The sequence below is a fragment of the Tursiops truncatus genome, unplaced genomic scaffold, assembly GCF_011762595.2.
Source record: "Tursiops truncatus isolate mTurTru1 unplaced genomic scaffold, mTurTru1.mat.Y mat_scaffold_99_arrow_ctg1, whole genome shotgun sequence".
Lineage (NCBI taxonomy): Eukaryota > Metazoa > Chordata > Mammalia > Artiodactyla > Delphinidae > Tursiops > Tursiops truncatus.
In genome coordinates this window covers 67,552-90,049 of record NW_022983473.1, presented here as the reverse complement: position 1 = coordinate 90,049, position 22,498 = coordinate 67,552, and the positions used below count along the sequence as shown (strand labels likewise).

The 22,498-nt window shown below is 39.4% G+C and overlaps 2 long non-coding RNA genes across 2 annotated transcripts in view; one reads left to right on the top strand and one right to left on the bottom strand.

Annotated features, from left to right (window-relative positions):
• The window catches only part of LOC117310992 (uncharacterized), a 48,090-nt gene that overhangs the window by 7,615 nt on the left and 17,977 nt on the right, over window positions 1–22,498 (bottom strand). The gene's annotated exons all lie outside the window — the stretch shown is intronic.
• On the top strand, window positions 5,934–22,229 carry LOC117310991 (uncharacterized). The gene is made up of 2 exons (XR_004524970.2): window positions 5,934–6,418; window positions 21,981–22,229. It is a non-coding gene; the product is annotated as an uncharacterized lncRNA (long non-coding RNA).

The following is a 22,498-nucleotide window of genomic DNA, read 5'->3' as shown; positions in this document are numbered from 1 at the left end:
CCAAAACCTGTGGGATGCAGCAAAAGCAGTTCTAAGGGGCAAGTTTATAGCAATACAAGCCCACCTTAAGAAGCAGGAAACATCTCGAATAAACAACCTAACCTTGCACCTCAAGCAATTAGAGAAAGAAGAACAAAAAAACCCCAAAGCTAGCAGAAGGAAAGAAATCATAAAAATCAGATCAGAAATAAATGAAAAAGAAATGAAGGAAACAATAGCAAAGATCAATAAAACTAAAAGCTGGTTCTTTGAGAAGATAAACAAAATAGATAAACCACTAGCCAGACTCATCAAGAAAAAAAGGGAGAAGACTCAAATCAATAGAATTAGAAATGAAAAAGGAGAGGTAACAACTGACACTGCAGAGATAAAAGAGATCATGAGAGATTACTACAAACAACTCTATGCCAATAAAATGGACAATCTGGAAGAAATGGACAAATTCTTAGAAATGCACAACCTGCCAAGACTGAATCAGGAAGAAATAGAAAATATGAACAGACCAATCACAAGCACTGAAATTGAAACTGTGATTAAAAATCTTCCAACAAAGAAAAGCCCAGGACCAGATGGCTTCACAGGCGAATTCTATCAAACATTTAGAGAAGAGCTAACACCTATCCTTCTCAAACTCTTCCAAAATATAGCAGAGGGAGGACCACTCCCTAACTCCTTCTACGAGGCCACCATCACCTTGATACCAAAACCAGACAAGGATGTCACAAAGAAAGAAAACTACAGGCCAATATCACTGATGAACATAGATGCAAAAATCCTCAACAAAATACTAGCAAACAGAATCCAACAGCACATTAAAAGGATCATACACCATGATCAAGTGGGGTTTATTCCAGGAATGCAAGGATTCTTCAATATACGCAAATCTATCAATGTGATAAACCATATTAACAAATTGAAGGAGAAAAACCATATGATCATCTCAATAGATGCAGAGAAAGCTTTTGACAAAATTCAACACCCATTTATGATAAAAACCCTGCAGAAAGTAGGCATAGAGGGAACTTTCCTCAACATAATAAAGGCCATATATGACAAGCCCACAGCAAACATCATCCTCAATGGTGAAAAACTGAAAGCATTTCCACTAAGATCAGGAACAAGACAAGGTTGCCCACTCTCACCACTATTATTCAACATTGTTTTGGAAGTTTTAGCCACAGCAATCAGAGAAGAAAAGGAAATAAAAGGAATCCAAATTGGAAAAGAAGAAGTAAAGCTGTCACTGTTTGCAGATGACATGATCCTATACATAGAGAACTCTAAAGATGCTACCAGAAAACTACTAGAGCTAATCAATGAATTTGGTAAAGTGGCAGGATACAAAATTAATGCACAGAAATCTCTGGCATTCCTATATACTAATGATGAAAAATCTGAAAGTGAAATCAAGAAAACACTCCCATTTACCATTGCAACAAAAAGAATAAAATATCTAGGAATAAACCTACCTAAGGAGACAAAAGACCTGTATGCAGAAAATTATAAGACACTGATGAAAGAAATTAAAGATGATATAAATCGATGGAGAGATATACCATGTTCTTGGATTGGAAGAATCAACATTGTGAAAATGACTCTACTACCCAAAGCAATCTATAGATTCAATGCAATCCCTATCAAACTACCACTGGCATTTTTCACAGAACTAGAACAAAAAATTTCACAATTTGTATGGAAACACAAAAGACCCCGAATAGCCAAAGCAATCTTGAGAACGAAAGAAGGAACTGGAGGAATCAGGCTCCCTGACTTCAGACTATACTACAAAGCTACAGTCATCAAGACGGTATGGTACTGGCACAAAAACAGAAAGATAGATCAATGGAACAGGATAGAAAGCCCAGAGATAAACCCATGCACATATGGACACCTTATCTTTGATAAAGGTGGCAGTAATGTACAATGGAGAAAGGACAGCCTCTTCAATAAGTGGTGCTGGGAAAACTGGACAGGTACATGTAAAAGTATGAGATTAGATCACTCCCTAACACCATACACAAAAATAAGCTCAAAATGGATTAAAGACCTAAATGTAAGGCCAGAAACTATCAAACTCTTAGAGGAAAACATAGGCAGAACACTCTATGACATAAATCAAAGCAAGATCCTTTCTGACCCACCTCCTAGAGTAATGGAAATAAAAACAAAAATAAACAAATGGGACCTAATGAAACTTCAAAGCTTTTGCACAGCAAAGGAAACCATAAACAAGACCAAAAGACAACCCTCAGAATGGGAGAAAATATTTGCAAATGAAGCAACCGACAAAGGATTAATCTCCAAAATTTACAAGCAGCTCATGCAGCTCAATAACAAGAAAACAAACAACCCAATCCAAAAATGGGCAGAAGACCTAAATAGACATTTCTCCAAAGAAGATATACAGACTGCCAACAAACACATGAAAGAATGCTCAACATCATTAATCATTAGAGAAATGCAAATCAAAACTACAATGAGATATCATCTCACACCAGTCAGAATGGCCATCATCAAAAAATCTAGAAACAATAAATGCTGGAGAGGGTGTGGAGAAAAGGGAACACTCTTGCACTGCTGGTGGGAATGTGAATTGGTTCAGCCACTATGGAGAACAGTATGGAGGTTCCTTAAAAAACTACAAATAGAACTACCATATGACCCAGCAATCCCACTACTGGGCATATACCCTGAGAAAACCAAAATTCAAAAAGAGTCATGTACCAAAATGTTTATTGCAGCTCTATTTACAATAGCCCGGAGATGGAAACAACCTAAGTGCCCGTCATCGGATGAATGGATAAAGAAGATGTGGCACATATATACAATGGAATATTACTCAGCCATAAAAAGAAACGAAATTGAGCTATTTGTAATGAGGTGGATAGACCTAGAGTCTGTCATACAGAGTGAAGTAAGTCAGAAAGAAAAAGACAAATACCGTATGCTAACACATATATATGGAATTTAAGAAAAAAATGTCATGAAGAACCTAGGGGTAAAGCAGGAATAAAGACGCAGACCTCTTAGAGAACGGACTTGAGGTTATGGGGAGGGGGAAGGGTGAGCTGTGACAGGGCGAGAGAGAGTCATGGGCATATACATAGTAACAAACGCAGTAAGGTAGATAGCTAGTGGGAAGCAGCCGCATGGCACAGGGATATTGGCTCGGTGCTTTGTGACAGCCTGGAGGGGTGGGATGGGGAGGGTGGGAGGGAGGGAGACGCAACAGGGAAGACATATGGGAACATATGTTTATGTATGACTGATTCACTTTGTTATAAAGCAGAAACTAACACACCATTGTAAAGCAATTATACCCCAATAAAGATGTTAAAAAAAAAAAAAAAAAAAAAGACTAAGCCATTGAACGCGGAGTCACTGAACATGGGACTCAGTTCACTGGGATCCTTCTTAGAAAAATAAAGGACAACTTGAATTGGATTTGTGTGGCTTATTCAAGTAGTAACTAATCATCTACATCTTGGTGAACTTAATTTGTCACAATCGTTTGGTATTTTATTAACTCTCTTCCCTCGACTCTCACGAGAATCGATCATGAGTATCTTAAAAACATACTAAGTCGTCTTCCATCCCTCTAAATCTAACTACAAGAGCACACTTTCCTTATCCAATGCAACTTACTGTCTTTTAGAGTGGCTGGGGTTTTAATTCTCTACAAAATTAAAACCAGCAAAGAGAAACATTTTCAAGGAGCCACCACATTGTAGAGCTTTAGAAAGAAGACTTTAGAATTAAGGGCAACTATATCATTTTATAGCTAAAGCACCTGAGGCCTAAATTAGGAAGGTAACCATCAAGGTCAGGGAAGGGGTGGAAGATCAGGTTTCAAGCTGAGGAAGAGTCTACAGGGACTCAATCTGAGCAGGTCAGAAACTGAAAGGAGACCACAAATGTTCTGGGAAGGCTGGCATCTGGCCTCCAGTGTGGGGTTCAGACAGGGAGTGGGCCCGGTGGGAACTGCGCTTCTGCAGTAGGCAGAGAAATCCACCTCCCCTCCGGAAAGTGCCACTGACATCAGGGAGTTGAGGGGAAAGAGCAATGAATTCCAGTCCACCTGAGAAAGCAGGCCAGTCTGATTAACTCTGAATTTAGGCTTATTTCAGATACTTCTTGAGAAAGAACTTGGACAAGAGCAAGTCCCACGCAGCCTCTTTTAAATCCATGCCCAGTATTTTCTGGTGGAGCTGCTTAAACCCTCCAAGTGACTCCAGTATTTTAATTTCACTCTGTATTTAATTCCGACAGTTCTGTGACTGATTATTTAATGGGCAAATAAGTAGGGTCACAAAAGAGTGTGAATGTATTTTACAGGATGAAGATGGGTGGAGTGGAGCAGTCTGGAACAGGACACCAATAAAAAGGGATCTTGGTAAAGAAGAACGTCTATTAGAAATGGAGAGGAATTCGCAAGGAAATTAGTGCCTGACACCACGCCCTTCTCTCTGCATGTTTAGAAGCTAGTTTCTAATTTTATTTTCATAGGAGATGTGCCTGTGATGAATTGTCTTTTACCTCCACACTATTTGTCACATGGACATATTGTGAAGTTTGTGTGAGAGAAAGCAAGTATTAGAATTTGTTTTGCACGGAGCTATAATCACTTCCTGGAACAATACAGGGTAGAAGGAAAAGGAAAGGAAGGTGGAAACAAAGGAGAAAGACAGCTAATGATGCTGGAGTCTCCTGCTGGGATTTGTGGTATCTCTTTTTGAAACTAGGTACAGAAAGTCAGAACTTGACTGATTGTTTCTTGTTCACGGTTTGTTTTCATTTTTGTTTTTTTTCTTGCTCTCTCATCAGTTACTCCAGCCAGTGCCATGTCAGTTTCAGTTTCAGTAAGCATGCCTGTCTTGTTTCCATTTGCATTATTCATGCAAACGTTGATTGAAGTAATGACCCCGAGTTATCACGGAAATAAGTGGATAAAACTAAATAAAATCTAACAGCACAAAAGAGTAATAATAAAATATATCAAAAATTAGAATGCATTAAAACAAGTGGAAGAAGAAAAAGTAGTAAAAGAAATTTAAGATCTCAGCATTGCTTGAGAAGCAGTACAAGAGCTAATAAGTCATGGTACATGTGTAACTGCTACTTGTGTAAAAGTAACAAGCTAATATAAGGGAAAATGGAATTTGAAGAAATGTCAAAGGAAGAAATAAGAGCAAAAGGAACACAACAAGGTGGGACAAAGAGTAAACAAGGAGTAAACGGTCTGTAAGAAAATACATTTACTGTAAATACTCAAAGGACAAGGATTATTGAAACAAACAAAAAACCTAATTCTATGCCACCTACAAGAGACAAGAGTCAGATTGAAAATGAAAGGATTCAAAAATTATGTCATAACAACAATAAGTAAAATTGAAGAAGATTTTTTAATGTTAACATAGATTTGAAAGCAAAAAGTATCACTGGCGATAAGGCAGGATAATAAAACCCACTGTTACTTTACAAGGAATTTATTATAAGTCTAAACTTCAATGCAATATATGAAGGGAAATTCCAAAAATCTAAGTAGAAATAGAAAAATCTAAATTACCTAGATCAGTAACATAGAACCACAACAACAAATCAGCAGATTATAGAAGATCTGAATACCATCATTAAGAACTTGGGCCTAAATTTACATAAAACACTGCACCAACCATGATGGAATATATATATTATGCAGAAATTTTTAGGTGCACATGGCACATTTATAAAATTGCCTATATTCTGGTTATAAAACAAGACTCCGAATAAGCAAGAAATTTAAAACTATATAACCAATATTTTACCAAATAGTTGGATATTTAAAACATACTTCTGATCATTATGTAGGTCAAAGATAAAGTCACAATGGGAATTAGAATTTTATTAATTGGATGGTAATGAAAATATGCCATAACAAAACCTGTGGGTTGCAAATAAAGCTGTGGTCACAGAGAAGTTTATGTATTCCAATTATACTTTCTAAATGTAAAATGGAAAGGAATAAAGCAACTAGAAGATAACCTATCACCCTGAGGTAGGCAGCTCCTGAACTGTACCTGGTGGAGAAGGCAGGGCAGAACTTCAGGAGGCCAGCTGAGAGCACGGTGAACACCATGTCAGGAGCAGTCTCCAAGAAAGAGAATTTAATGTACAAAGGGATGACTAAAATATATTTAAGAGCTAGCACCCTGACCCCTCTTAAGGATGACTTATGTTGCTGGGGAAAAAATAAGAAGTGCTCGATGTAGAAGGTGAATAGCTTTATAATTCCCAGGAGAATCTTGGTACCAGGACCACACAATGAAGAACTTGGAGTCCCCATGGCTAATCCAGCAGAGAGAAAAGGAGAAATAGAGATGCGAGAGAAAATAAAGGGAACTCTTGGTGCAATTCGGTGCTGCTGCAGGCCCAAGTCCAGGTATGTGCTCTCTATCTCCACATCTTAAATAAAAGCCACCATGTTCCTCAGTCTTTCAGGTACTTAGAATTTCTCTTTAGAACCTGAAAATGGGGTCAGGTTTCCTGTCTCCATCGCTACAGTACAAAATAGAGGCAGGATGTTTGAAATAGTTCTCCATCTGGCAGAGGAGGCCTTGAAGCTGTGAGCCACTCGCTGCAAACCAGCAGGACATGAAGGATTCTTGAGCAGATCTGAAGCTACTGGGAGGCCTTTGAGGAGTTAAATCCCATAGTAAATACTGTACCTTCAATCAATGGCCCCTTCTCCCTCTCTGTCCAGTCTTCCTCCACTCCCGTGGGGGCCCAAAGGGGTTAAATGAGCACTCTTTGACTTGTACTTGGTGGTCCCAGAACTTGACGTGGGCTTGGAGACTTCCATGAAAAGTCTGCCTTCCATCTACTGGCTTGGGTTTCTTGGGCTCTCTGCTCCAGGCTAATCCCTTCAACCTGCTTTTTCCATTTCTGCCAATAATCCCCCTCTCCAGACCTTCCTAATGCTCTTCTGGGGCAGGGGGGAGACTTACTGAGGGCAATGTTTATTTCTAGAGGGAGAGGTGACCACATGACTTCACACTGGTCGTCCCCTTGATTACTCAGTTTCTGTCTAGATTAGTCGTGGGTGTTTGTGCACCCCAGCCTCACCCCCAGGAGGCTTTAGAACACTGTCCTTATCTCAGCACTGAGCCTCTATCTAGCCTCCTTCCCTCTCTCTCCTTACCCATCTTTACCCACAGACTCGCAGGCTTTCTGGACCTCTGAGGAAGATAAGCACTTCACAGAACCTCTGCTACAGAACCAAACATATTGAAATGACTCTTTACCAAGATACTGAAACAACAGAAAAAGAATAGATGACGATTGTTTCTCCTGAGGGTTCAGTTACCTAGGGGGCCTTTAGCAATCTTTGATTGATAAATCTAACCTTTCCTTCCTTGGCAATAGTTGATCACACTGTGAGGAAAACAAGTTGGAGAATGGAAAAATAATATTTGGATTTCAATGAAATAATAAAGATGCAGGGGCTATCTTTGACTTTTGCAAGGTGAGAAGAGAGTTTACATTTTGATTATTTGATGGCAGGAATCCCTTTTAAAACAGGGCCAGTCTGCATGATGCATTTAAAAATCAACCTTTTCAAATATAGCCATAACCCCCACAAGATTTCTTGATTTCTCTGGGGTCACATAAACCATCACATCTCACAGTGGTGCCCTGTATATGAAAGTGATAAACATAACCTGGAAGCACGGCAGTGGCTAAAAATATGGAGCTGGAAGCCATTCGTTGAAATGATGTTTTGCTTTTAATTCATTGCATAAAATGCTAATGTCCAAATTCAGGCAGGTTGATCTTATCAACCATCAAGAGCTTCAACCCTGCTAACAGCTAAGTATGCACTTTTAAACCCTACTTTGACTGCTCCAGAAACTTACTGGGTTTCTTTAATGCCTCTGTTACTATTTCCTTTGTGTCATTTTGTTTTTCTTTAAAAACACAGCTGTGTGATCTTGGGGAAGTTACATTATTTCCTTGAGACTTGGTTGCCTTCTCTGTGCATATCTGGGTATAATTTTAGTATTGCGCAATAGAATTTTTGTTGAAAATGAAAATATTCTATATCTGTACTATGTAAAGCAGTATTCAGTAGCTACATGAAACTAATAAACATGTTTGAAATATGGCAAATGCAAATGAGGAACTGAATTTTTAATCTTATTTTTAAATTTGTTTAAATATAAATAATGCCACGTGGCTAGCATCTCTTGACAGTACAGATCTACAATATTTTAAGGACACTCTCCACTCAAAAACTCTACCATTCATTAACTCAACCTAAATATTTTTGCCCTCTGACAAACAAAAAATAATTTATGCTTCCCTTGAAATTATCTGTCAAGACCTTTATCAGTTTGGGGACATTATATTCTTAAAATTGACTTTGCTTTATGAAACTTTAATAATGTTGGAATTCCCTGCCCTTGGTACCACCTTTGTGATGATGGGAAATATTGCGGATAATCAAGGACCATTTCAAGAGATCATGGAGAGAAACCTCCTTCTGGATTTAATTTCATTATGAGGATGTCAAAATGCTAAATTACTTAAAATAAAACCCATACCGTTTTTATGCTAAGTTATATGCTACATGTAGCTGGAAAAATGTTAAAAAGATTTTTAAAGAACTGCGCATCTATTTTTGAAGCTGATTTGGCTGTTCAAGGCTTGCTAGCACTTTATCCATCTCAGTGCTATTTCACTTAGTAAACAAATGCAGTTGCCATAATTGCTGCATATGTGTCTGTGTTCCCTTCTAGGCTATATGTTTTTGAAGTTAGAAACTATATTTATATCACAGCCCCTATGTATAGCACAATATCCATTGCTAATTCAGATTGTGTTTTAAGATGAGACAAAATTTAAGACTTTTATTATAGTCATAAACATCTAGCAAACCAACCAGAAAATAAAAACTAATTTTCAGTTGGTTGACCAAGAACAAAAAAGAGAGGAATACCTAGTGCAAAATCATATCTCTAATATCTACTGTTGGATTTAGAGCACACACATGCTAAACTTATTTTAAAATATCTTCTCATCAAAGATTTGAGGTTAGACCTGAAAAAATCATATCAGAAGTGAAAATAATTATGTGGTCTGACCAGCGTGGATCACACAAAGTGTATACAATATATAAAGTAGATAAACTATGAGGTCCTACTGTATAGCACAGGCAAATATATTCAAGACCTTGTAATAACCTGTAAAGGAAAAGGATCTGAAAAAAGAAATATATATATCTGAATCACTTGGCTGTACACCTGAAACACAACATTGTCAATCAACTATACTTCAAGTAAAACAAAACAAAACAAAGTAAGTGTAAAGGGAAGTATAGTTTTATAAATTCACCTCTGATATCCAATGGCCCAACTGAAAGACAACAGAAACTACAACTTTCTAGGAGACAGGACATGGCCAGCAAACCAGGCCGTTACCCTCGGTAACGGTCATAACTGCCAAAAAATATACAGACTAGCCTGCATTCATGAATACATAGGAATTCTTCATTTATCTGGCATTATTAGGCAATGAGGTATTGTATGTTAGGAGAAGTTTTTTTTAAATGACAAATTGAAGAGGAGTTATTTTAACCTTCACTTGGTAATTTTTTTCTAAAATTAAGAAATGTATCCACTGGTGTATTTAATGTTCCCGTGATAAATCGGGGTCATCAGTTCAATCAACGTTTGCATGAATAATGAATAATGCAAATGGAAACAAGACAGGCATGCTTACTGAAACTGAAACTGACATGGCACTGGCTGGAGTAACTGATGAGAGAGCAAGAAAAAAAACAAAAATGAAAACAAACCGTGAACAAGAAACAATCAGTCAAGTTCTGACTTTCTGTACCTAGTTTCAAAAAGAGATACCACAAATCCCAGCAGGAGACTCCAGCATCATTAGCTGTCTTTCTCCTTTGTTTCCACCTTCCTTTCCTTTTCCTTCTACCCTGTATTGTTCCAGGAAGTGATTATAGCTCCGTGCAAAACAAATTCTAATACTTGCTTTCTCTCACACAAACTTCACAATATGTCCATGTGACAAATAGTGTGGAGGTAAAAGACAATTCATCACAGGCACATCTCCTATGAAAATAAAATTAGAAACTAGCTTCTAAACATGCAGAGAGAAGGGCGTGGTGTCAGGCACTAATTTCCTTGCGAATTCCTCTCCATTTCTAATAGACGTTCTTCTTTACCAAGATCCCTTTTTATTGGTGTCCTGTTCCAGACTGCTCCACTCCACCCATCTTCATCCTGTAAAATACATTCACACTCTTTTGTGACCCTACTTATTTGCCCATTAAATAATCAGTCACAGAACTGTTGGAATTAAATACAGAGTGAAATTAAAATACTGGAGTCACTTGGAGGGTTTAAGCAGCTCCACCAGAAAATACTGGGCATGGATTTAAAAGAGGCTGCGTGGGACTTGCTCTTGTCCAAGTTCTTTCTCAAGAAGTATCTGAAATAAGCCTAAATTCAGAGTTAATCAGACTGGCCTGCTTTCTCAGGTGGACTGGAATTCATTGCTCTTTCCCCTCAACTCCCTGATGTCAGTGGCACTTTCCGGAGGGGAGGTGGATTTCTCTGCCTACTGCAGAAGCGCAGTTCCCACCGGGCCCACTCCCTGTCTGAACCCCACACTGGAGGCCAGATGCCAGCCTTCCCAGAACATTTGTGGTCTCCTTTCAGTTTCTGACCTGCTCAGATTGAGTCCCTGTAGACTCTTCCTCAGCTTGAAACCTGATCTTCCACCCCTTCCCTGACCTTGATGGTTACCTTCCTAATTTAGGCCTCAGGTGCTTTAGCTATAAAATGATATAGTTGCCCTTAATTCTAAAGTCTTCTTTCTAAAGCTCTACAATGTGGTGGCTCCTTGAAAATGTTTCTCTTTGCTGGTTTTAATTTTGTAGAGAATTAAAACCCCAGCCACTCTAAAAGACAGTAAGTTGCATTGGATAAGGAAAGTGTGCTCTTGTAGTTAGATTTAGAGGGATGGAAGACGACTTAGTATGTTTTAAGATACTCATGATCGATTCTCGTGAGAGTCGAGGGAAGAGAGTTAATAAAATACCAAACGATTGTGACAAATTAAGTTCACCAAGATGTAGATGATTAGTTACTACTTGAATAAGCCACACAAATCCAATTCAAGTTGTCCTTTATTTTTCTAAGAAGGATCCCAGTGAACTGAGTCCCATGTTCAGTGACTCCGCGTTCAATGGCTTAGTCTTTTTTTTTTTTTTTTTTTTTAACATCTTTATTGGGGTATAATTGCTTTACAATGGTGTGTTAGTTTCTGCTTTATAACAAAGTGAATCAGTCATACATAAACATATGTTCCCATATGTCTTCCCTGTTGCGTCTCCCTCCCTCCCACCCTCCCCATCCCACCCCTCCAGGCTGTCACAAAGCACCGAGCCAATATCCCTGTGCCATGCGGCTGCTTCCCACTAGCTATCTACCTTACTGCGTTTGTTACTATGTATATGCCCATGACTCTCTCTCGCCCTGTCACAGCTCACCCTTCCCCCTCCCCATAACCTCAAGTCCGTTCTCTAAGAGGTCTGCGTCTTTATTCCTGCTTTACCCCTAGGTTCTTCATGACATTTTTTTCTTAAATTCCATATATATGTGTTAGCATACGGTATTTGTCTTTTTCTTTCTGACTTACTTCACTCTGTATGACAGACTCTAGGTCTATCCACCTCATTACAAATAGCTCAATTTCGTTTCTTTTTATGGCTGAGTAATATTCCATTGTATATATGTGCCACATCTTCTTTATCCATTCATCCGATGACGGGCACTTAGGTTGTTTCCATCTCCGGGCTATTGTAAATAGAGCTGCAATAAACATTTTGGTACATGACTCTTTTTGAATTTTGGTTTTCTCAGGGTATATGCCCAGTAGTGGGATTGCTGGGTCATATGGTAGTTCTATTTGTAGTTTTTTAAGGAACCTCCATACTGTTCTCCATAGTGGCTGAACCAATTCACATTCCCACCAGCAGTGCAAGAGTGTTCCCTTTTCTCCACACCCTCTCCAGCATTTATTGTTTCTAGATTTTTTGATGATGGCCATTCTGACTGGTGTGAGATGATATCTCATTGTAGTTTTGATTTGCATTTCTCTAATGATTAATGATGTTGAGCATTCTTTCATGTGTTTGTTGGCAGTCTGTATATCTTCTTTGGAGAAATGTCTATTTAGGTCTTCTGCCCATTTTTGGATTGGGTTGTTTGTTTTCTTGTTATTGAGCTGCATGAGCTGCTTGTAAATTTTGGAGATTAATCCTTTGTCGGTTGCTTCATTTGCAAATATTTTCTCCCATTCTGAGGGTTGTCTTTTGGTCTTGTTTATGGTTTCCTTTGCTGTGCAAAAGCTTTGAAGTTTCATTAGGTCCCATTTGTTTATTTTTGTTTTTATTTCCATTACTCTAGGAGGTGGGTCAGAAAGGATCTTGCTTTGATTTATGTCATAGAGTGTTCTGCCTATGTTTTCCTCTAAGAGTTTGATAGTTTCTGGCCTTACATTTAGGTCTTTAATCCATTTTGAGCTTATTTTTGTGTATGGTGTTAGGGAGTGATCTAATCTCATACTTTTACATGTACCTGTCCAGTTTTCCCAGCACCACTTATTGAAGAGGCTGTCCTTTCTCCATTGTACATTACTGCCACCTTTATCAAAGATAAGGTGTCCATATGTGCATGGGTTTATCTCTGGGCTTTCTATCCTGTTCCATTGATCTATCTTTCTGTTTTTGTGCCAGTACCATACCGTCTTGATGACTGTAGCTTTGTAGTATAGTCTGAAGTCAGGGAGCCTGATTCCTCCAGTTCCTTCTTTCGTTCTCAAGATTGCTTTGGCTATTCGGGGTCTTTTGTGTTTCCATACAAATTGTGAAATTTTTTGTTCTAGTTCTGTGAAAAATGCCAGTGGTAGTTTGATAGGGATTGCATTGAATCTATAGATTGCTTTGGGTAGTAGAGTCATTTTCACAATGTTGATTCTTCCAATCCAAGAACATGGTATATCTCTCCATCGATTTATATCATCTTTAATTTCTTTCATCAGTGTCTTATAATTTTCTGCATACAGGTCTTTTGTCTCCTTAGGTAGGTTTATTCCTAGATATTTTATTCTTTTTGTTGCAATGGTAAATGGGAGTGTTTTCTTGATTTCACTTTCAGATTTTTCATCATTAGTATATAGGAATGCCAGAGATTTCTGTGCATTAATTTTGTATCCTGCCACTTTACCAAATTCATTGATTAGCTCTAGTAGTTTTCTGGTAGCATCTTTAGAGTTCTCTATGTATAGGATCATGTCATCTGCAAACAGTGACAGCTTTACTTCTTCTTTTCCAATTTGGATTCCTTTTATTTCCTTTTCTTCTCTGATTGCTGTGGCTAAAACTTCCAAAACAATGTTGAATAATAGTGGTGAGAGTGGGCAACCTTGTCTTGTTCCTGATCTTAGTGGAAATGCTTTCAGTTTTTCACCATTGAGGATGATGTTTGCTGTGGGCTTGTCATATATGGCCTTTATTATGTTGAGGAAAGTTCCCTCTATGCCTACTTTCTGCAGGGTTTTTATCATAAATGGGTGTTGAATTTTGTCAAAAGCTTTCTCTGCATCTATTGAGATGATCATATGGTTTTTCTCCTTCAATTTGTTAATATGGTTTATCACATTGATAGATTTGCGTATATTGAAGAATCCTTGCATTCCTGGAATAAACCCCACTTGATCATGGTGTATGATCCTTTTAATGTGCTGTTGGATTCTGTTTGCTAGTATTTTGTTGAGGATTTTTGCATCTATGTTCATCAGTGATATTGGCCTGTAGTTTTCTTTCTTTGTGACATCCTTGTCTGGTTTTGGTATCAAGGTGATGGTGGCCTCGTAGAAGGAGTTAGGGAGTGGTCCTCCCTCTGCTATATTTTGGAAGAGTTTGAGAAGGATAGGTGTTAGCTCTTCTCTAAATGTTTGATAGAATTCGCCTGTGAAGCCATCTGGTCCTGGGCTTTTCTTTGTTGGAAGATTTTTAATCACAGTTTCAATTTCAGTGCTTGTGATTGGTCTGTTCATATTTTCTATTTCTTCCTGATTCAGTCTTGGCAGGTTGTGCATTTCTAAGAATTTGTCCATTTCTTCCAGATTGTCCATTTTATTGGCATAGAGTTGTTTGTAGTAATCTCTCATGATCTCTTTTATCTCTGCAGTGTCAGTTGTTACCTCTCCTTTTTCATTTCTAATTCTATTGATTTGAGTCTTCTCCCTTTTTTTCTTGATGAGTCTGGCTAGTGGTTTATCTATTTTGTTTATCTTCTCAAAGAACCAGCTTTTAGTTTTATTGATCTTTGCTATTGTTTCCTTCATTTCTTTTTCATTTATTTCTGATCTGATTTTTATGATTTCTTTCCTTCTGCTAGCTTTGGGGTTTTTTTGTTCTTCTTTCTCTAATTGCTTGAGGTGCAAGGTTAGGTTGTTTATTCGAGATGTTTCCTGCTTCTTAAGGTGGGCTTGTATTGCTATAAACTTGCCCCTTAGAACTGCTTTTGCTGCATCCCACAGGTTTTGGGTCGTTGTGTCTCCATTGTCATTTGTTTCTAGGTATTTTTTGATTTCCTCTTTGATTTCTTCAGTGATCTCTTCATTATTAAGTAGTGTATTGTTTAGCCTCCATGTGTTTGTATTTTTTACAGATCTTTTCCTGTAATTGATATCTAGTCTCATGGCATTGTGGTCAGAAAAGATACTTGATACAATTTCAATTTTCTTAAATTTACCAAGGCTTGATTTGTGACCTAAGATATGATCTATCCTGGAGAATGTTCCATGAGCACTTGAGAAAAATGTGTATTCTGTTGTTTTTGGATGGAGTGTCCTATAAATATCAATTAAGTCCATCTTGTTTAATGTATCATTTAAAGCTTGTGTTTCCTTATTTATTTTCATTTTGGATGATCTGTCCATGGGTGAAAGTGGGGTGTTAAAGTCCCCTACTATGAATGTGTTACTGTCGATTTCCCCTTTTATGGCTGTTAGTATTTGCCTTATGTATTGAGGTGCTCCTATGTTGGGTGCATAAATATTTACAATTGTTATATCTTCTTCTTGGATCGATCCCTTGATCATTATGTAGTGTCCTTCTTTGTCTCTTTTAATAGTCCTTATTTTAAAGTCTATTTTGTCTGATATGAGAATTGCTACTCCAGCTTTCTTTTGGCTTCCATTTGCATGGAATATCTTTTTCCATCCCCTTACTTTCAGTCTGTATGTGTCTCTAGGTCTGAAGTGGGTCTCTTGTAGACAGCATATATAAGGGTCTTGTTTTTGTATCCATTCAGCTAATCTGTGTCTTTTGGTGGGAGCATTTAGTCCATTTACATTTAAGGTAATTATCGATATGTATGTTCCTATTCCCATTTTCTAAATTGTTTTGGGTTCGTTATTATAGGTCTTTTCCTTCTCTTGTGTTTCTTGCCTAGAGAAGATCCTTTAGCATTTGTTGTAAAGCTGGTTTGGTGGTGCTGAACTCTCTCAGCTTTTGCTTGTCTGTAAAGGTTTTAATTTCTCCATCAAATCTGAATGAGATCCTTGCTGGGTAGAGTAGTCTTGGCTGCATGTTTTTCTCCTTCATCACTTTCAGTATGTCCTGCCACTCCCTTCTGGCTTGTAGGGTTTCTGCTGAGAGATCAGCTGTTAACCTTATGGGGATTCCCTTATGTGTTATTTGTTGTTTTTCCCTTGCTGCTTTTAATATGCTTTCTTTGTATTTAATTTTTGACAGTTTGATTAATATGTGTCTTGGCGTATTTCTCCTTGTATTTATCTTGTATGGGACTCTCTGTGCTTCCTGGACTTGATTAACTATTTCCTTTCCCATATTAGGGAAGTTTTCAACTATAATCTCTTCAAATATTTTCTCAGTCCCTTTCTTTTTCTCTTCTTCTTCTGGAACCCCTATAATTCGAATGTTGGTGCGTTTAATGTTGTCCCAGAGGTCTCTGAGACTGTCCTCAGTTCTTTTCATTCTTTTTTCTTTATTCTGCTCTGCAGTAGTTATTTCCACTATTTTATCTTCCAGGTCACTTATCCGTTCTTCTGCCTCAGTTATTCTGCTATTGATCCCATCTAGAGTACTTTTAATTTCATTTATTGTGTTGTTCATCGTTGCTTGTTTCATCTTTAGTTCTTCTAGGTCCTTGTTAACTGATTCTTGCATTTTGTCCAATCTATTGTCCATTCTATCTCCAAGATTTCGGATCAACCTTACTATCATTATTCTGAATTCTCTTTCAGGTAGACTGCCTATTTCCTCTTCATTTGTTAGGTCTGGTGGGTTTTTATCTTGCTCCTTCATCTGCTGTGTGTTTTTCTGTCTTCTCATTTTGCTTATCTTACTGTGTTTGGGGTCTCGTTTTTGCAGGCTGCAGGTTTGTAGTTCCTCCTGTTTTTGATGTCTGTCTCCAGTGGCTAAGGTTGGTTCAGTGGGTTGTGTCGGCTTCCTGGTGGAGGGGGCTAGTGCCTGTGTTGTGGTGGATGAGGCTGGATCTTGTCTCTCTAGTAGGCAGGTTCACGTCTGGTGGTGTGTTTGGGGGTGTCTGTGGCCTTATTATGATTTTAGGCAGCCTCTCTGCTAATGGGTGGGGTTGTGTTCCTGTTTTGCTAGTTGTTTGGCATAGGTTTTCCAGCACTGTGGCTTGCTGGTCGTTGAGTGAAGCTGGGTGCTGGTGTTAAGATGGAGGTCTCTGGGAGATTTTCGCCGTTTGATATTATGTGGAGCTGGGAGGTCTCTTGTTGATCAGTGTCCTGAAGTTGGCTGTCCTACCTCAGAGGCAGAGCCCTGCCTCCTGGCTGGAGCACCAAAAGCTTTTCATCCACAGGCTCAGGATAAAAGGGAGAAAAAGTAGAGGGAATTAGTAGAAGTATGAGGAAAGAAAGAAGGAAAGGAGGGTAGGAAGGAAGGAAGAAAGAAAGAAAGAAGCAAAGAAGGAAAGAAGGCAAGAAGGAAAGAAAGGAGGGAGGGAGGGAGGGAGGAAGGAAGGAAGGAGGGAAAGAAGGAAAAAAGACAGAAAGAAAGAAGATACAGTAAAAATAAAATAAAGTATAATAAAGTTATTGAATTAAAAACTTCTTATTTAGAAAAAAAAAAAAAAAAGGGACGGAAAGAACCTTAGGACAAATGTTGGAAGCAAAGCTATACAGACAAAATCTTACACAGAAGCATACACATACACCCTCACTAAAAGAGGTAAATGGGGAAAAATCCTAAATCTTGCTGTCAGAGACCACCTCCTCAATTTGGGATGATTCGTTGTCTAAAGGAGGGAAGGAAGGACGGAAAGAAAGAAAGAAAGAACGAAGGTAAAGTGTAATAAGGTTATTAAAATTAATTATTAAGAAAAAAAATTTTAAAAAAAAACATGGACGGATAGAACCCTAGGACAAATGGTGGAAGCAAGACTATACAGACAAGATCTCACACAGAAGCATACACATACACATTCACAAAAAGAGGAAAGGGGGAAAAATCATAGATCTTGCTCCTAAAGTCCACTTCCTTAATTTGGGATGATTGGTTGTCTATTCAGGTATTCCACAGATGCAGGGTACATCAACTTGATTGTGGAGCTTTAATCCGCTGCTTCTGAGGCTGCTGGGAGAGATTTCCCTTTCTCTTCTTTGTTCTCACAGCTCCCAGGGCTAAGCTTTGGATTTGGCCCTGCCACTGCGTGTAGATCGCTGGAGGGCGTCTGTTTTTTGCTCAGACAGGATGGGGTTAAAAGAGCCGCTGATTGGGGGCTCTGGCGCACTCAGGCCGGCGGGGACGAAGGGGCACAGAGTGCGGGGCGGGCCTGCGGTGGCAAAGGCCGGCGTGACTTTGCACCAGCCTGAGGCGCGCTGTGCGCTCTCCCGGGGATGCTGTCCCTGGATCCCGGGAACCCGGCAGTGGCGGGCTGCACAGGCTCCGCGGAGGAGGGGTGTGGAGAGTGACCTGTGCTCGCACACGGGCCCCTCGGTGGCGGCAGCAGCAGCCTTAACGTCTCCCGCCCGCTTCTGGCGTCCGCGCTTTTACCGCGGCTTGCGCCCGTCTCTGGATTCCGCGCTTTCAGCCGCGGCTCGCGCCCGTCTCTGGATTCCGCGCTTTCAGCCGCGGCTCACGCCTGCCTCTGGATTCCGCGCTTTCAGCCGCGGCTCGCGCCCGTCTCTGGGGTCCGCGCTTTCAGCCGCGGCTCGCGCCCGTCTCTGGGGTTCGCGCTTTTAGCCGCGGCTCGCGCCCGTCTCTGGAGTTCCTTTAAGCAGCGTTCTTAAACCCCTCTCCTCACGCCCCAGAAAACAAAGAGGGAAGGAAAAGTCTCCTGCCTCTTCTGCAGGTGCAGGCTTTTCCCCCGGACTCCCTCCCGGCTAGCTGTGGTGCACTAACCCCTTCAGGCTATGTTCAAGCGGCCAACCCCAGTCCTCTCCCTGCGCTCCGGCCTCAGCTCGCAGCCCCGCCCGCCCCGGCGGGTGAGCAGACAAGCCTCTCGGGCTGGTGAGTGCCGGTCGGCACCGATCCTCTGTGTGGGAATCTCCCCGCTTTGCCCTCCGCACCCGTTGCTGTGCACTCCTCCGCAGCTTCGAAGCTCCCCCCTCCGCCTCCCGCAGTCTCCGCCCGCGAAGGGGCTTCCTAAAGTGTGGAAACTTTTCCTCCTTCACAGCTCCCTCCCACTGGTGCAGGTGCCGTCCCTATTCTTTTGTCTCTGTTTTTTCTTTTGCCCTACCCAGGTACGTGGGGAGTTTCTTGCCTTTTGGGAGGTCTGAGGTCTTCTGCCAGCCTTCAGTAGGTGTTCTGTAGGAGTTGTTCCACGTGTAGTTGTATTTCTGGTGTATCTGTGGGGAGGAAGGTGATCTCCGCGTCTTACTCTTCCGCCATCTTCCGCCTTCCCCCCAATGGCTTAGTCTTTAAAAACTGTTATATTGCTGGAAGAAGAAATATTGCCCATCAGTCCTAATTGATGTTTAGCTATCACGCACATTTGAAATAAATTTATTACTTTGCCTGATCTCAGTGTAATACATTCCGAAGGGGCAAAGAGCACACGAAAAGTTATGGAGTCTCCATCTTCTACACTGAAGTGTGCAATAAATTACATATTATTTGGCCGTGAAATTCACAAGCCATAGAAACCACGCCATTAGCAATGTATACAGTGGTAAACAGCAGGTAATGAGAATGATATAAAACCAAACAGACTGTGTATGTTGGCACTGCTGCCAATAAAACAATCATTAAATGCATTCATATGCATCTACGCTAGGTAAGCTCTTTAGGGCAATTGCTATGAGTTCTACATACCTGTCAGGATATTATATATAGCCCAGTTTCTATGGCGTTTATTCAAAGACTCTGAGAAAGGGTTACTCTGGGTGAATTCAGACCTTTTCTCAATATAGAATTTGGTCAACATGCATTCTGAACAGCAAAATTTCACAGTATTTTCCTACACTAATTGCCACCTCAGCAAATGCAGGATTAAGTATAATGGATTATAAGAAGTTAGAAAGGAAAGATGGAAGAAAAGAAGGAAGGTAGAAAAAAGGTGGGTATGGAGTACTTCAACATTTACGTAAAGAGTGGACCTAAAACTAACCTGAGGTTTCCCTGAGCCATTAGCATACACTATAGAAACTTAAATGAAAAACTAAAAAAAACCAGCAAGGGAAACTCAAAGATTCTTTGTTTTTTCACTTTACTGCATATACACGTCCATCTTAAACAATCTATATGCTTATACCCAATAAGAGAGCATTGTTTTGCAAGGCTATTTGGGTTCTATCAGCATGTAGAGGTCAGACAACTCAACTTTAGCAGAGTTAGCCTTCAGGTGAATAATTGCTTCTTTCAGGTTGTCAGCATTTGAATTTTCCAGAAATGTTTCCCAAAATATGAAAACTAAAAGAAGGGTCCTAGGACAGCGTCCTTTAGAAGGTTTATAGTATCAAGGCTTTTGGAGGAAGAGAATCCTTGTCGATTATCAACACAATGATTCCAAGCAGGTCAATTTTTGCTGAGAATATTATATAACAGAACCCACTTCACCTCCATTATACCGACAATGATCTTCCTTACTTCAACCTTGTGCTTCTTAGTAAAGTTGAAAATACTGAGCCAAGAACAGACAGTGACAATGCCAGAGACTCAGGTGTACCTATAGGTGCCTTCAGACAACATCAGCCACCCAGGCTAAAGTCCTGGTTTAAAACATCCCAACGTGAATGAATCTCAAAAACCATATGCTGAGCAAGTGAAGCCAGATCAGAAGGGCACCGACTGTATTATTCAACTTACATGAAATTCTAAACTGGGCAAAAGTCATCTCTAAAGATAAAAAACAGATCCGTGGTGGCCTTGGGGTGGGAGATGGGGATACTTTTGCAAAAGCCTAGGAGGAAACTTTCTAGGGTTTTAGAATTGTTATCTATCTTTATGGGGGTGGTAGTTAAACAAATGTATACATTAATTAAAAGTCACTGAACCCTTGACTAAAAATGTCTGCATTTTATTGTATGTAAATGATACCTTAATAAGGTTGATTACAAAATGAACCAAAACCAAAACAAAGCAGAAGAAAAACCTCTCAAGACCTCAAAGGAAATACACTGTTTTCTTCCAGGGTACCAGATTGGAAATGAGGCATTGGTCTGTTCTACCCTCAGATCATCCCTAGGATTATCTAGTCTATTTTAAAGCACTAGAGTCCCCTATCAGGAAAACTCACCCTATGTTTAATTACTTTGATTTCTTCTCTGCCTCTTCTCCCAAGACAGTGAAGCCATTCACGGAAGGAAAACCAGCTTTTTCCAACTTTGCATCACCACATATTCTTTCCAAAGCTATTATTTATGGAATGAAATTTGGCTACACTTTGTAAAAACCTAGCTTTTTGAGCCTTACAAATCTTAACAGTTAACCTATTGCCTCCACTGGAATTTGGAAAAAAATTATTTTGAAAAGGAATAGCTGAGACTTGACATTTTTTTGTGTGTGATTTTCTCTTCCCCTAAGAGAGAAGTGAGTAGGAATGAAACACATACATAAAGAAAAATAAATTATCTTGCTGCCTTTGCATGGTTATAATTTATAGGAGGCCCTTTTCAACAATAATCTATTATCAGAATCAATAAAATATAATCTCCATGAAGGCCAGGCCAGGATATTTGTCTCTTTTTCAGCAGATTGCAATACAAACTACATTCATGGATATGCTTCTTGATGATCTTTGTAATACTGTAACCGTTGACCATTTCCTCATGCCTCTTCCCCTTAACTTCAACCTGGTTTTTCACCAATGACCTCACATCTCCTTCTCTATCACTTGGTTGTGGGCCTCTTTTCCAACTCCAACTCCAACTCGCATTTCACTCTGGCACCAAAGGAAGACTCACACCTTCCTGCTTTTTAGTGATACCTCAAGGTCATTACCATATTGTGATCACCCTGAATAGCCAGACAATTGTTATTTCAGAGCCATCTGACAGTTTGTAGCTCTAAAAATTAACTAAGGACCATATTTGTCAAAAATATCCTAGTTTAAGATTTTGGTAATACAGCAACAGTAATTCCGAAGTCATTTATGACAATCAGTGTGGGAAGCACCCTCCTTCAGGAAGACCCTTTGCCATACAATACTCTTTCCCTGTCTGGTAATAAGGAAGAATGGCCGTGGAAAGTAACCTTTTGTGGAAAGAAATACTTGGCTTTGAGAAGGCTTGAAGTTCATACACTTTTCTTGAATTAGATTCCCCATTAATTACTTTATCCACAAAGAGGTAATTATCAGAGTTATGTAAGCAATTAAGGAGATGCTACTCCACATTCTTTCAGCTTGTTGACCTTTCTCACTTTATTTCATGTGGCTATCTGAAACATCAGTGATTTACATGCCTTTTTTTTTTGACAGATTTCTGTGTGTGTGTGTCCCCATGATGAAAACATCATTAAAGTAAAATATCATGAATAGACTCTTAAGAAGCAGAGTCTACTTAAAGTCCTGGAAAATATGAAAGCACTAATATTCATGGACAACTCTACACTCTGAAAGTTACTCCAAATTTTGCTGACCTCTCTTTTGTCTAGGAGTTTTTCAAATTTTCTACCATGATCATTTGTTAGTTTTATAATTACATAATAAAGGCATTACATCATACAATCTTTTGTTATCCATTGCAGTTTTAAAACTATTCCTTTCCTTGTCCTCAGCAGATATGTCATAGATTATTAGTACACGAGCAAAGACTTTCAACGTTAACAGTACTTTATAGTGAGAAGAACTATACTGAGCTATCTCTATCCTAAGACAATGCACTAGGAAAGCACTAGGAATTCTTAAGCACTAGGAATACAGAGACGATCAAGGGGCAAGTTCCTTGCCTTCGAGTATACATAATCATTATAGCAAATGCTTAAATAGCACTTAGT